Genomic DNA, 11,340 nt, shown 5'->3' with positions numbered 1-11,340 from the left:
TTTTATGATTCTATGATTCCATGTCCAGTAGCGAAGCAGAACAAGCTGGATTTTGAGTCCCTCTATGCCTTATGTTGTAACTCTATGTGAGCCAGCTCTAGCATGCAGATAACTGAGAGGTCACAACTGACTCGAGGACAGTGCAGGTTTTGGCCCTGAAGGTGAGGCTTTCAAAGCTGCCAACAAATGTGAGGTGCAACATGATTTTCTCAGGCTGAACTTCTGTCCACCATATCCTTGAGCTAGAAAAGCAGGCCAGGGAGCAACAATCCCTAGAGTCTAGTTAAAAGATCCTGGCTTGTTGTGTGGGAAATGCCTCCATTATGAATAACGCTTGCCACATTGAACAATCTGTTCTCAAAATACAAAATGGATGTGCTATTTGTAAACTGGGGATCTGTTTTAGTTTTATTTTTACTGAACTAAGGAGCATTTGACTTCATGATTACGGATAGGGATGGGGCAAACCTCTAGAACTATTCAAAAGTGGGCTCCAGGAGTAATCAGTGGGCAGAGACTATTAGTGTGGAAAGAAATCTGACCTGAATCATAGTTGATGTGGACCTCAGCAAAATCTTCAAAGCCTGAATTTGTCATTGCTGTATAACAGCAAGTGCAGTGCAGGGAGCCCAGATCTGGAACAGAACAAGGTAGCTCAGAAATATCCATCATGATGCTGCACCAAACGCTGCTTTGGATGACTTGATTGCATTTTGTTAATATAATTTAATTCATGTTCACAGTTTAGACCAAGAGGCCTTGAACAAGTTTCCTGTTAGTCCTAATCCATTGTCAGATTCTTTTAACAGATCAGGAAACCAAAACAGATACCATGCCTTAAATCTGGAAAACCTGTGATCTCTTTCAAGCAGGAGGTACCGAAACCCAGCCTGAGGCAGTTTGCTATTCTCACACTTGGACCACGAGTTCCCGGAACTGAAAAATGTTTTCCAATTAAAATTTTGTCATGAATGACGCATTATCCTTAAATAATCTAGTTCAGTAGTTTGGGTTTTCTTTGACCAAAAAGAAAAGAAAAAACAAACAAACAAAAAAAACCCCAGTAGAATATTCCAAACCACTGTGTAAGAGCTGACTGGACTGTGTGGATTTGGAGGCCAAAGGAGGGATGAAAATGGCAAGCAAATACAGGCATTGGCTACTAGAAATAACTGAAGAGAAGCAAGGTCCAGCATGTAAGGTGCTTTATGAAATACCAAGATACGGTCAGCCAGTGCTAAGGAAGTCTTGTATCGTAATGTATATTCATGTTAGATCTTCAGGGGTGTAAGAGAATTTTCTTATGAGGTATGGTACATTGTAGCTTACCCAAAAGTTTTGTTGTTTCTCCTGTTGGCTCTGTATTATATGACTTCCAGAATGGTTTTCAGTTTTTCATGATCCCAAATATTGTAAGCTCTGTTGGCTTTTGTTTGTTTGTTTATTGCTGCTCAGTTGAGCTGACCAAAATTCTGGGGCAGTGTCTCTTGCAGAGAGATCAGTATCTCATTTCTGCATTGCCTCCTTTTGTAGACTTGGCTTTTATTCCACTTGCTAATCTCACTGAGATTGCTTGTAAATCATTCCCATCGGGACTGTTTTTCTCATTTTCTTCTTTTATTTCTAGAGTATTTTCTGGCTGCCTTCCTCTAAGGAACAATTCGCACAACCAGGCCAAAGAGCTTCTTCAAGAGGAACTTATTTAAATGCCTCCAAAAAATTGAAAGGAAGATAACAAAATATCGAAACTTGAAAGTGTTGTACTCAACCTAGAAATAAGTAAAGGGAACGAGAAGTGTAGATGCCTCAAGAACTAAGCAGCACCACCACAGGTTCCTACTCAGTCTCACAGCACAACAGCCCTGATGCTCTTGTACAGGTTGGCGGATAAGGAAGTACTTAGTTATTCAGCTGCCAGCTCTCCTTCAGCGTCACAATAGCTAACTTACTTTCTTTTCAGATTTTACAATCTATCCTTTTAGATAAAAAGCACCACGTTCTCTAACACACTAGAATTACACACATATACCTATATGTATACACATGTATGCATGTACTGCATATACTTTCGATGACAAATACTGACACCAAAATTATTAGAAACAGCTACAGATTGGAAAGAAAGATATGTTGCATACTAAAATATGAATTATGTACTAAATCTATTTCCTGTTGCATGACTACTCAGAAGAGTTCCCCACCCACAATGTTAAAGGCTGAGCGTATTCTGTGCAAAGATGGTTTTTAATCAGGTTTTGCAGGGGAAAAAAAAAAGCCAATAAAATCTGTTTGTCTTTTTCACATCTCAAAAAATGAAATCTCTTAAAAAATTTTAATAACAGATGGAAAAATAAAAGACCAGATTTTTGAAGCTAATAAAAAATAGTTGCTATTCCCAGTTAACCCTGCATTGCAGTGACAAGAAATATCAGACTTGCTTTGGCATTTTGAAACTCCCAGCTAAAAATGCTACTAACAAAATATGGGCTACAACCAAGTCATCATCACAAAAGGATATTAGGAAGAGAGAAATGAGAATTAGATTATTTTTTAATAATTAGACCATTTTTTAACAGCTTAATTGGAGATACTGAGTTGGACCTTGAAGGACTTGCAATAAAAACTCTAATGGTTTGTCCCCCAATTAACACTCCTAAATATGTTGTCCAAAATCCAAATTTTAAGAACTTGGTCTACTTTATAGATCATCTTTTTTTCTCCTAGGAAGCTGATCTTACTACTTGAATAAGAAAAAGAAAGCAATAGTCACTCTTTAAGCTAATGATATGTCTTTACGATAAAGATGAAAAGAGAAAGACCTACATCTTGATTAAAATTTACCTATCACTGGAGTTGTCTCTCTGCAACTCTTTTGAGTCTACCATAAATCAGTCCAGTTAAAATACCACAGTATACATCTTGTTCCTTTCTAGTGCCATGACATTTTGACTTTTGAAAGAATAATGTCAACCCCTGTCAGCTTGGTTTGTGTGGTAATATCTTTTTTCCTTTTTGGCCTGTGTGTCTCACTTTCCCAGTGAGTGTCTTACTGATGGAAACTCTTGTACTTTTGTCTTTTCCCCTAATATTTCCTGTAAGTCTCTTTTTTAAATGACAGTTGATGTTGCAAAATAAATGAGAAAAGGATATACAGTCAATACCACATTTAAGTTAAAATAATGTTTCTGGGAAGAGGTAGCACCATTCCATATGAAAAGTGAAACTGTCCCAGTCCCACAGTTGGACTGAATATTGATGAGACACAAAGCTTGCAGCAATTGCTGGGGTAAAATGAGGAGTAGTTCCTTGGAATTTTCCTAGAAAACTAGAATGGACAGCATTGTAAGTGACAGGACACACATGCTCCCCCCTTACCTTTTCAGTTTGCTTCATCGAAAACTAATCTGTATTGTCCACAGCACAGGGCTTTTATCAAGAGGACTGAACAGAGACAGGGTGGGGATCCTGTTATGGCAGGGTGTGGTTTTTCTGTGGTTGTAAAGACTCATCCCTCCATTGTATTAACAGGAAAAGAAAATCAATCTTATGAACATGTCCTCATCCTAACCCAGTTGCTGCACACACAGATAAGAATGAAATTCAAATTCCCCACCTACCCTAGGCTTCATCTAATTGACTGTAAACCTCTAGATCTGCCACCTAGTCTGATCCTGAGATATTACTTGTAGGTTGGTAAGAGAATTCTCAAGGAAGCAAGATCTTTATAAAGTCATACTTTATAAAGTAGTCTACTTTATAAAGTAGATCTGGATCTAAGTATTATAACAGATTTTGAAACAGACAACTGAAGTAGGTAATAGCAGAAATCTTTTTATCTCCTAGACTCTATTGAAGGCCAATAAGTTAAAAAAAATCAGCCCCCTGCAGTAAGTTTTAGTCTAAATCTGAATAATCCTTACTAGGAACATGGAAAGCTGTATCATCTTCAAATCTGCTCCTCCTGATCAGCTTTGACACCAGATTCACGTGCAGACCTTTCTGTTCCAGTTTTTCTTGGCTTGCTGCTATAGATGCAACGGAAGAGCCTTGAGAGCTGCACAGCAGAGGACAGGGACCAAGGATCATACCCTGGACTAAGCTGCAAGGGGGTATTAAATATGCAGCCCAGGTTCACCCTCTGGTGAAGGGAGATGTCCAGTGAATAAAGCAGAGGTACAAGAGCTCTGAAGGAGTGAAACACTTCCTCAGCCCTAGCCCCCTAAGATAATTTTTCAATTTTTTACTGCTAAAAAAAATAAAAATTGAGAAGTTGATCCCAGTTTGTCCATAGACTATATGTCCAAAGTGCCTCATTCCTGCTCCACCAGATTTCTTTCTCCTCAAGTGTCACTCCAGTGGGAGGAATCACATTCTGTGTGCCAGCCAGGGCAAGGAGGACAAGAGGACTCCTCTACTAGTGGCAGCTGTGTCTCCACAGCATGAGCTGGGCTGAAGGGTTGGCACACACCAAGAGCCCGGTGTGGCTCAGCAGCTACAACACCAGGCTACGTCCCTGCAGAGTGCTGCTCAGATTTGAAAAGGCAGCTTGATTTCTGGACTTTATGTGGCTTGGCCCACAGAAAACCTGTCATGGGGGCCCAAACTGCACACACTGGCAAAGAAACAGAAACAAGATAAATACAGAAAGACCAGCATGATTCTTATTCTACAGAAGCTGCAAGAATACAGTTCTCCTGGACTATTCATACAGCCATTACAGCACAGGATTAACAGAACTCCTTGCTGACAAATTTTCCTGTCTTTAGCCTTGTGATTTTAGGGTGCTAAAAGTAGTTTCAATTAAAAAAAAGTTTTAAAGTGTTCTTAGCTTATCCATAATATTTTAAAAGTTATTAGAGTTGTTTTTTTTTTTTTTTACAGACAAGAAAAGCAAAGAGAGTGATACAGGTACTTTTCTTAAAATGGTGAAAGAATTATGAGGAAATACTTTATATAAAATATGTAATTGTACATGTATCATCAGAGCTATGGAATAATGCAGATAGATATGACCATTTTGGACAGGATATTTTGGGAAAAAATAGTTGTATCCATATTTTCTTTTTTTATTATTAAAATTATGCCTTTTTCATATGGTCCCTCTTCTTTTCCTTTTCCAAAATGAGTGATTCTGATCAAAATAAGCTTTTCCAATGAAAAAAAATTCTTTTGGTCAAAAGATGTCTTTGCTTGTGTTGAGAAAGGGTTTTGCAAACACCCGCAGAATAGCTTCAGTCAAGAAGTTGGTTTCATTCTTACAGTTAATACTACCTTGTTATCTCCCCTTACATGTAGTGCGTACAACCATTAACAGTGTGTTATCCTATATGGAAGATATATATACCATTTCATAAAGCAGCATTCCTTACCAAAACCTTACTAGTCAGAATATTAGCAATTAAGGCAAGAGAAGCTAGAAGCAGCCAGGTAACTGCTGTAGAGGCAGAGAACAAAACGGGGAGGGCTTTTTTTCCTGATGTACAGTGCAGATGGAGGACAGGCAATGTGCTTGGCAGAAATGAAGTGGCTGCATTTTTTAAAGTGTGGGAGGAAGCTTGTGTGAAGGTACACAGCCATAAGGGGAATGAGAAGATGGAGGGAGTTGTTCTGGGGAACAAATATGCCTGAAAGCTTTTAGCAGCACTGCCTGACTTGCAAACTCAGCAGCCCACTGGTTAGTCCATCTATAGTGCATCTAACAGCACTGGTGTATACATTAGTGACAGCCCGTGGAATACATTCCCTTTTTTGCTCTGCTATTGTGTTAAATTACCGGATGGACATGTTTGCATAAAAAGATTAAAAGACAGCATTGAAAACATGCAGTATTTACCAGTAACTGTCAACTTTCTATCTCCTACAGCCATTTTGCTTCCTCACATATAGATGTATTTACATAATTTTCAAAATGCGTATTATTAAGCTGACTGTTATGGTACCTCTGGAGTGGTTACCGTCTATTATGTAAACATATCACTGCTACAATTTATAACACTCCTGTTATTTACCCAACAGAATGTGTAACTGTTCCAAGTGAGCCATTACTGTCTGCCATGTAAAGTAAATTCATCTTCAGCCGCTTTTGCAAGCATGAGTTATAATGACGCTTAACATTTCAACAGTGCCATACACGTTGGAAGACCTCAGTGACCCTTATAAACATGAATTTAGAATTAAAGGAAGTCCCGTGTGGCAAGAATTAGAACTAACCCAATAATTCACAATGAGGCTTAATCGCAGGCACCAACTTCAGTGTGGTTACTTATGTGTCAGAAGCTTCATACCTGTCCAAGTTCCCAGGTGACTATGAATCTACAGGGTCCATGGCATTCATTTTTCATCTCTTTCTGTTTGCAAAACACGATCAGCTTACAATCTTAACACAGGAGGTCTCTCTGCAAACCAGTCTTAATTCTGTAAGGCATTTGGTTTGAATTTCATGCACGCACACTCCCCCCAGCCACACAGTGAGTTCATTCTTTTCAGGTTCCTTGTATTTTGTGCTAACTCTTCCCAGAAGAGCGCTTCACCCGTTAGTCACCCCACTGCATGGTGTTCTTAGAAGTGCTGGAGGGAGGCAGATGGTAAAGTTAAGCAGAGCTTTTCCCAGCTGGACAGCAAGGACACAGCTCTGCAATCAGACATTTCTGCTTGCTGAGGGTTTGGATTCTTGAAAGTTGTTAACAGAGAAAAGAGCTGCAGATGTCCTGACTAGAATGTTAAAAACCAACACGTGTCCAATGCAGAACAGTGACATGTTATGCAATGGTAAACAAAAGTCACCTCCAGTTACTGACTATTTTTCATTTGAAATCCAAGTTTTTGAATTACTAAGACACCATGAACAAATGGTATTGCTCTGAACGTATTTTCTCATGACAGCTCATCAGAGAATAAGGGAAATGGAAATGAAATTTCATATTAACTTCACTATAAACATACATTAAAAAAGTTAGATTTTCCTCTTAATTGCACTGGATGCTGGAACAATAAAAATAATGGAGTTACAGCAGCACAAATAATAAGAAAAAATTTGTCTTTATTTTTAAATTAACTAAAAAGTCCAAAAGACTCAATAAATTGTTCTAATAATTACAGTCTCTATGATAAATAGTAACAAATTCATTTAAAAGAACCCATAAGAGACATAATTTTTTAAAAGATACTCTTGATGGATATCTATTCATTCTCCTGTAACTGTGGGTTGAGGTGGTATGACCGGTGCATGACAGCATTTCTCCATGAGAGAAGGCCACGTGAAGTGAGTCAAGTCTTTGTACTTTAAGAAATAGTATAAGCACTTAAGCTCTAAAAACTAACCAGATTGAGAGTTATGAGTTATATTGGATTATATTATGTTCTGCCAATCTGTTTCTAAACTGTATCAAAATCATGCAAATATTCTCTAGAGCATATACACTGCACAACTACTCTAAGTAGCAGACACTGTACAAGCTTCTTCTGATCACGGACACATTTTAGAACCGAAACTTGGGTACCAAAGAGGTTTTCAGAAGCAAATTCCTACACAAGTTGTGCACAGGTATCAGATGATTTACCATGTTTCTAAAGGTGCCAGACCACTGAAAGTCTCTATGAACAACATTTCAGACTCATATGCAATTGTGCCTTCTTAGCTGGTATGTGAAAGCCAGATTGCATGTATGCAATGCATCCAGAAAACACTGGTTGGAGAATTGATAGATGTGCTGAAACCGAGTGTCTTGCAACAACTTGCCATTCTTTGGGCTGGCAAACCAACTGCAGGGTAAAGCAATGCATGGCAGGAAAACAACTCACTGGAAGGTTACAGCTAACCTCCCCCCTACTTTATCATATCCTCTTCTGTTATTTACTGCTGCTTACAGCTTCCCATTCACCCTGCAATGATACAGAAGAATGCAACATCTGGAAAATTGCTGGAAGTGACTCCCATAACATTTACTGAACCTTGTTCTTGTCTGGCAGCTGTTTGACCTTGCTGCACCTCCATTTAAATCCATGAAATCAAAATAATTTTGATTAACACTTATGTAACTACAAGAGCATCAATTCCACAGCTTCTCACAGCTGATACTTAATTTTCTGTGGTGACTGAGCAGAGACTTCCATAGAAGTAGGACTCCTTTCTTTATAAGCTGAATGCTGGGTTCCGTGAAGCTGATGACAAAAGGCTCACTGCTTCTGAATTTTTTTTCTGGCTTTTCAAGGATATCTAAGCAATTTAGAATGGACAAGACAAGTGCGCAGTCTTACAGTACAGAGTAACGTTGACATGATAGATATACACTCAAAAAATAGAGAACTTTGAATATCCCTTCTTCTGTAGATTTAATTTAAGTCAGATCCTTCAATATTTTATGGATGTGGTTTATATTAAAGAGTTTGAGAACAATCCCTAACTAGTGAGTTGAACACTGTATCACTCAAAGATGTAATACAAAAATGAGTTAAAAAACACAAGATATAGAAGACCTGAGAAAAAAAATTAATGGTCATGCTCTCTTAGCTCCTAATGATAAATGATGTCTCACATGCAGATTGAAAATCACTTGCCTTTTGCTCATGATGAGTTTTTCCGTTTTATATTACTGAAATAGAAGAGGACTTGAAATATTTCTAATTACAGGGAAATTCTGATCTAGAATATATATCTAATTTCTTTATGTTCCTCTTATTGGTTTTCTGAGAGATATGTTAAGTGTCAATTTGAAATGCAGATGGATTCCAACACTTTCCACATAGCTGAGGTTTGTATGCAGCTGGGCCCTGTATATTAGTAAACAGAGTTATCTGGAACCTAAATGTATAGGTCCTTTGTACTATCTCATTGAATACAGCAAAAGATGTAAAAAAGGTTTACATTTGATCTTTCAGCATGAAAGGTACAGTGGGACTAGGTGAAGGAACCTCCCCTATCAGCACAGGTTGTGGGTGGGAACGACCGTATTACAGCTCTTCTCTCAGCTCTCTCTGAAATGACAGTCCTCTAAAATGGGAACAAAAGACACAGGCATAGGAGGGAATGCAAAATCTGTACTTTTTTTTCTTGGCCCATTAACAAAACATACTTTAGAGAGGTCTCCATTTACAGTGGGAGCCAGGCAGACCTAAGAGCACAAAAATACAGGAAAATCAAAGGGTTGGTTTAAAAATCTCTCTCTTTCTTTGACACTAACTATATTGACTGAAATCAAAGAACGCAGTTTATGGCATTGCCAGTGAAGATTTTGAAGTTAGAAATTCTGAAATTTTTTGTTAGCCTTTTTTGAGCAGTAGTTTAATTGGAATAACTTCCAAGGGTCTCTTCCCAGTTAATTTTTTTTCTATGCTCCTGTGTTGATTATATAATACTAGATCTACCAGCGAAAAGAACAAAGTGACTTCAGATTTTCAGAGCTTTTCATCCATTTTTTATTTTGAAACAAAATATATTTGTTGCAATATATATGAACACAATATATTTGGAGCAAAGGGGAGGTAAAGTTCGAATGAGAAGATACAGATTAGAATGACTTTCAAATGACCAGCTCCCAGAAAACTGACCTCTTACATGTGTTTCCATCATAGTGGAGAGATATACAGAGTCTATTTTCCTTCCTCTTGCAATTGTAAAACTTTGCACTTATTACCCAGGCATCTCTGAGTGGTTCCTTCCCATTTGATTCTTTCCCAAATGCCTTTCAGTCCTCACAGCAGTTTAACTACTTCTTTTAGCCATGTAGTTTTGCAGCCTTGCTTCCCAGCACCATTCTGCTCTTCAGAAATAGGTTATGTTTCTGGATGAAGAAATTTCAAGGGCATGTCACATGCACTGTGCTTTCCACACCCACTTTTGGACACCATGAGATTTGCCTCTTCACTACATGTAGTTGGCTTTTGATATCCTCCTGGAAGGTCTATAGTTGGCTTTATTTCCATCCAAATCCAGGCATTTAAGTGAGGACCCAGAATTAGGAGGATATTTACCACCTGTATTAGGTCAGTGGTCTTCTGGAAGTCCATAACCACCTCCACAGACAGAACCTTACTTAGGTGCAATGTGTCAGCCAGTAAAGAAGCTGCAAGTTTAGGTTTGATTATCAATTTGAAGGAAATGTAATGGAGCTAATAATTCCATGTGACTACTCAGAGGCTTGCAATTAAGTTTATTTGTGTGTTTTGTGGGATCAGAGTGCTTGAAATTTAACAGGATTAGTACTGAGCATCTCAGGGGGTAGCATTTTTCTTTCTTTTCTGTTGCTGCACAACTACTGAGAGTAACAAAACTAATGTTTATTTACCAGAATTTGGATTTCTTATTCCTAATAGTCATGCTGTACCAGTATAAGATACAATTGTTTGTACTGAACCATGCACACATTAGCCTATCAGCCTTGCTCATTAAACACACTACTGATTTTTTCTACTAAAACATTTACTTTATCAGTATACATTAAATCAATGTGCTTTGGATGTGCTGCCTGTAGTCTCGGCTTGAAAGCATAGACTGAGCTTCTATCAGTTCCATTTCTTTTCACGTCAAATTAACTAGGATGAATAGAGGGACATGAGGTAATCACTGAATATGAGATTTGGCCCAAAACTCATAAATGGTCCAAGCACTCTATCCAGCTCCAGAGAATGTCTATATGACAGTTTTCTTTCTATCTGAATGGAGATGCTTGTAAGAAGAAGTAGCTTCCTGGTAAATCTAAGCAAAGGCCAAAGTCTAATGACTTCATATTTGTAGAAGTGACTTCAGGTAAATTCAGTGTTAAAAGCCTCAGTTTAATTATTGCAGTTACAGACTTTTCTAAGTAAAAGAGAAATAAAATGACAGACTAGAATAACCAATTTTTTTTTTTTGGGGGGGGAAACACCTCCTTCAAAATATCTAGATTAAGGTGTACCCAGAAGTTACTGTTGTGGGTTTTGAGGCTCCTGGAAAGTGGTGAGATGCCTGTGAGATGCAGGGCAGGCTCTACTTACGTACTGAAATGAGTCAGTCTGCAGTTCTGATAAAGGATGAAGGAAAGGATCTTCTGATGGAATCTGCAAAACTGCATCTTTTTCCAATAAATGTTGTTAGTGTGTATTTACTGGAAATGTTTTTGCAGGGTCCCATGGCTAGGTGGCAATGAGATCCTCTTCAGAAAGAGCACCCCATACAAGAACTCTGCATAAGGGCTCTCCACACAATTTGAAGAGCCACTGTTCCCCAGCTCACTTTAGGGTAAGGCCACACCAGGGTAAATACTTTTGGAAACTTAAAGACTCCCCTTAAAGTGGACTGTTCTCATCATATTTCACTGGTCTTGAGAATGAAGTTCATCTCATAACATTTTCTTATAAACTAGA

The sequence above is a fragment of the Neopelma chrysocephalum genome, unplaced genomic scaffold, assembly GCF_003984885.1.
Source record: "Neopelma chrysocephalum unplaced genomic scaffold, ASM398488v2 Primary Assembly neopelma1_26, whole genome shotgun sequence".
Classification (NCBI taxonomy): Eukaryota; Metazoa; Chordata; class Aves; order Passeriformes; family Pipridae; genus Neopelma; species Neopelma chrysocephalum.
Note: the sequence above shows the minus strand (reverse complement) of the source record.